The sequence below is a fragment of the Sinocyclocheilus anshuiensis genome, unplaced genomic scaffold (assembly GCF_001515605.1).
Source record: "Sinocyclocheilus anshuiensis isolate Anshui unplaced genomic scaffold, SAMN03320099.WGS_v1.1 scaffold1310, whole genome shotgun sequence".
Classification (NCBI taxonomy): Eukaryota; Metazoa; Chordata; class Actinopteri; order Cypriniformes; family Cyprinidae; genus Sinocyclocheilus; species Sinocyclocheilus anshuiensis.
The window spans coordinates 112788-118362 of record NW_015557121.1 but is presented as its reverse complement, the minus strand read 5'-3'; positions in this window follow the sequence as shown (position 1 = coordinate 118362).

Sequence of the window (5575 nt, the reverse complement as noted above, 5' to 3'; positions counted from 1 at the left end):
GAGGGCTATTATACTATTTCTGAGGTGCCAATTTATGAGGACAAAAGAAAACTTGCGTATGGTCAGAGTAATTTGATTCCTCAGAATGAGGAAAAAAAACAATTTCTTCCATTCGGACTAAAATATCTATGCAGTGTTGTAGTTATTAACAGTATGACGTAATTCTTTTAAACCATTTAAAAGAATTTAAAGACATTCTGGGACAAATACAGATGTCAAAGACAATAAAAAAGAAAAAAAAATCTTTTAAAATTTAGTTTGAAATGTGTCAGCTTTTTAAAATTAAGCCCATTTTCAAGAAAAGATTAAATGTAATGACTTTAAAAATGTAATTTGGTGTAATTATCAAGTAAAAGGTAATACAATTCTTTATAATTTAAATACATTATTTTCAAAAAGTTCTTAAAAACATTGTCAAAAAGTATATATATATATATATATAAAAAAGAATTTGCGTATGGTCAGAGTAATTTGATTCCTCAGAATGAGGAAAAAAAACAATTTCTTCCATTCGGACTAAAATATCTATGCAGTGTTGTAGTTATTAACAGTATGACGTAATTCTTTTAAACCATTTAAAAGAATTTAAAGACATTCTGGGACAAATACAGATGTCAAAGACAATAAAAAAGAAAAAAAAATCTTTTAAAATTTAGTTTGAAATGTGTCAGCTTTTTAAAATTAAGCCCATTTTCAAGAAAAGATTAAATGTAATGACTTTAAAAATGTAATTTGGTGTAATTATCAAGTAAAAGGTAATACAATTCTTTATAATTTAAATACATTATTTTCAAAAAGTTCTTAAAAACATTGTCAATATATATATATATATATATATATAAAAAAGAATTAAAACAACTGTATGCAAGTTATTTTTACCTTGAAATATCAGTTTCACAATCTTTCTGATGGTACACTGACTTCGTGAAAGTTGAATGGTTATTGTCTGTTCTGGGACTATGGAAGTTCGGTCAGCGAGTACGAAATTTCCACAAACGCGTGGATTGTTTACGGCAGCAACAAATGCACCGCTGCGATATTTCAAATATTTCAGTCTTTTAATGAGACTTTTTCTTTATGATCGCCACCTTGACATTTCTACACTGAGCCATTCACATTTATTTTTTTAGTTCATAAATTGTTAATCATAGATGTTTTGAAGATGAATAAACCCATAGATCCTTAAAGGGGTCATTATGATGTTGCTTAAAAGAACATTATTTTGTGTATTTGGTGTAATGCAGTGTTTATGCGGTTTAAGGTTCAAAACACACATTATTTTCCACATACTGTACATTATTGTTTCTCCTCTATGCCCCGCCTTTCTGAAACGCGTCGATTTTTACAAAGCTCATCGGTCTGAAAAGCGAGGTGTGCTGTGATTGGCCAGCTATCCAGTGCGTTATGATTAGCCAAATACCTCAAGCGTGTGACGGAAACGTTACGCCCCTCACCATACTTCTTCCCACATAGTGACGTAGACATGTGGGGGCGTGTTAGAATGAGCCGTTTTAGGTAGGCGTGGTTGACTCTTAACTTTTATAAAGAATATCTCTGGATTTGAGACTTTAGTCTTTGCAACTTTACAGATCTTCTTTATGCACCAAGAGCTTGTAACACTCCAAAGAGAAAGGAACAATTGAAATCGCATCATATGAGCCCTTTAACAAAATAAGTGTCACTTGATTGACTTAAAAAAAGAGAGAACCAGAAACCTTGCTGGCAAAAAGTTTTGAAAACCATATCGAAAGAACGATAAATACCTCAAGAAGCATTAGCATTTTTATATAATCTCACAAAAGAACAGTGTTGCCATGTTCATGGTTTTCCTGCGGAATTGGGCTAATTTAAGCCCAACAATGTCCGCGGGTTGAAGCGACCCCAAAAGCGTGATATTTAGCCCCTGCAATGCGAATTTTTAACGGGGGACCCCCCTCGAAATGCCATTGGGCTAGTTTTGAGTAGCAATTGGGTGGGTTTTGTTGTAAAAACCTGGCAACCTTGCAACAGAGGCAGATGTGGCTCCACTGAAGTCCAAACAGAAAAGAGAAATGTTTGTCGTACAAAATAGCGGTGCTGAAACTCGACAAAGAGAAAGTAGCACCCCAGTGTAATTTTGCCCACATAAGACGATCCAGACCTCCTCTCTACTCTCTTGACCTTTACTTGTGTGAGGAGGCTACATAAAGACACTCGCACACAGACGGCAAAGATTTCCAAACCCGAATCGTTAAAGGACAAAATACAGCAGATACAAATCATCAGATCAATTTTATTAACAACGGTCCAATTCAACTCGTACAGAACCAGACATGAGAAATGACAAAAGAAAAGCGCAGTTATTGTGTTATATCGGTTTAGTACACCGTTTAATCAGATTCGAGGAAAAATACTTTTCATAATAAAGTTGTGCACAGAAAGTAAATACAAAAACAATTCATCATTTCTATGCCATATATCAGTTTGACAGACAGGAAGCAGTGGTTGTGAGCAGATGACATGCACATGTAGGGAGTTTTCCAGTGCGAGTTTAACTCATTCAAAAATAAATCACGACAGCCATATACCGTCTCGCCTTAAAACCGCAATGTGATTCCATAATTGATACAAACTACTTGCAGTTTGAGTTCTCAATAGAATATGAAACATTCAGAATGGCCTGGTCAGATACTCAAAAAACAAACAAAACAAAAAATAAATAATTTTGCTTCATGTTGATTGACTTGTTCAGATACTAAATTTGCTTAACTTTAGATTTTTTTGAGTATCTAAGTCAATCAAAAAAAAAATGTATTTAACCATTTAAGTACCTGACAAATCCATTGAAAATTAAGCAATATTAATCAATCAAAATTAATGTTTTTTTTTTCTTATCTTGCCAAGCCAAATAAAATTAGGCTAAATAATTTATGTATCTTCCCAAGGCAATGAAATAAAAATATTAACCATTTATTTGATTGGCCACATATATTTATTAACCATTTTTGATTGGCTTGTTCAGATACATATAGACACAAGCAAAAAAAATAAATGAATAAAAATAATAATTTCACTTAATTTTGATTGGCTTGGTCAGATACTTGGCGCAAGTGTGCAACAGAAGTGTACAATGTTGCTTGAAGACAATTAAGCCTATTTAATGGCTTTTTTTTATTTTGGGGTATTTTAGGAAATATGAACCAGACACACTTTTATAAATTAAAAAAAAAAAATGTGGCGACCAAAACTAGATCACCGAATACCAAGCCATTGAATTTTAATGTCGAGTCCAAACAGACAATGGTTTCAAACTCGTCAGACCATGTGAATGAAATATGGTACTAATATATACAAACACCATAGCTGAAGTAATTTGTATCAATATATACCAATTATACACCTCCTTCAATGCATAAAAATAGATCAATAACTGCTGAAAGAAATGATTTACAGGTAGATGAAGGACCTTATTTCTCCGCTGATAAATGAACAACTGAATTGGGAAGTGGAGGGAAGAGCTGCACTGGTTTATTGCTTTGAATGAAAACATAAAATATTTGGCTGAAACCAGTTTCTTCATCTTTGCAGGAAACCCAGATCACAGTCATGAACTGAAGCTTTCATAAGCAGGAATATGCAAAGCATCGAAAGCACATGAAGCTAAAAGGCAATTAGTGCATGAACTTTTGATTTGAAGAATTTCCCAACATGGATGCATTCAATATAATGGCCTGAAAAGAATGCATGCAAAAGCATATTAAAAGCACAAGCCATGTGATTTGATCTGAATAAAAGTGTCTATTCTTGCTGGTCAATTTGAATGTATCCTTTCCTGTCCTTGCTTAAGGGTGCAACCCATGGGTGACCAAGTTTTCTGCAAAGAAAAGAAAAATGCCAAAGTTAAGGCAGAGTTTGTTACCCACAATCCTTTATTAAAATGACACGGCTATTTACAGTACGAATGGTTCCCCCCCCCTCCCAACAGCATTAATGAATTCAGATTATTAAAGCACAGCATGAATGCACAAACACTAGAACCAAAGTCCACTTTAATGCCATTTTGTACAAAAGCATACAAATATAACAATAATGCAAAAGCCAAATTAATTTAAAAGGTAGAGATGCACAAGGACTGTAACATTACAGCTCTATTACGCTTTTAATAGTATACTGTCACTCAAGAGAGTGAAAATTTAGTGTGAACGGGGGACAAAATTGGGGGGGTTATGCATTAAAGCCTTCGGGGTAAAGAATTAAGAAGCTACAAATCCAGTCAAACAGCAACTTAGCCGAAAATAACTTGAGTTGTTTAGAAAAACTCGTAATGGTTCTTAATGCGTCGTAACAAACCAAAAAAATGGCTGCAAAAGCAAACAATCGGAATCTGTAGTGATTATGGACGGCACTGAGCTTACAATGTTTTAGAAGAGAATGACCGTCTGTGAAGGAAGCTTATTTCATAAATGTGTAAAACCGATAATTTATCTAAAACCGTCCATACCATGTCTGGAAACCCAATGATAGAAGCGAATAACCGTGTGATAAAATGACATCTACCATGTGGGTAAATCGTCAAAAATGTGAATTTGGTTCACGTCTCTGAATATGCTAACAGAATGGTTTGTTAATATGGCACAATGAAAGCACAAATCAAATGACTCATTCAAAGCTCAGATGTGACACGACCAAACCACAGCCATCGGAAACTGCATCGATAACAGCATGTAAACAGCTTGACGTCTTAATGCGGCCAGTGAATCAATACGAACTCGTAGTCCAGAATCAAGTCGCCCTTAGATTGGCGATATTTAGATCTTCATCGTCCATTTCCTAAATCTTGTGGCTCAGTTAAGACCAGTTCAAACGACGTGTGAAACCTTCATAATGCAGAACCCTTTCCCTTCAAATCAACCAACCAAATGACATAAAAATCATATGTATGACCCCTACTGCAAAGAAAGATGGGTGAAAAGAATGTTCCCAGTGACAAAGAAAAATCAACAAGAAGCCCATGATAAAACCAACACGCAAACAAAACAAATTCTCTCACTCGGACAGGCAAAAAGGCACAGACACACATCCGTTCAATCTTCAGCAACTGGCTGTTTCCTAAAACATGGACGTCAAAAATTGCGAGATCATCCCTGCAAACGAAAGGAAATCAAAAGCCGAACCTCCTGCGATCCGAACATCAACAATAAATAAAAACATTGAGGTGGAAAGCAAAACCAAGTCTTTGTGATATTAGTTGAAGAAAGCTGATTGGCGTCGTCTGGTGCGCCGGGATGTCGGCGTTTGAAAGCGCGCAGCAGGCAGGTTTACTCAGAGAAGCAGGTGACGATGTAGGACAAGCAGTCAGGGGGAAAAAAAAACAGCGTGTGTAGCAATTAAAACTGGGTCCCAATGTGGCCATCGGTGGTACCACGAAAATGCACACACAGCACGAGTCTAAACACCCGCCCCCTCCATCAAGTTTGCGTTTCTAACCCCAGTGTCCTTCCCCGGCCCAGGACGGAGAACGGCGTGTGGGGCGCGATGGGCTTTTGGGCCCTGCAGGGGGAGCTGAATGGCACTTCCCCTTCCCTGTACCTCCTCT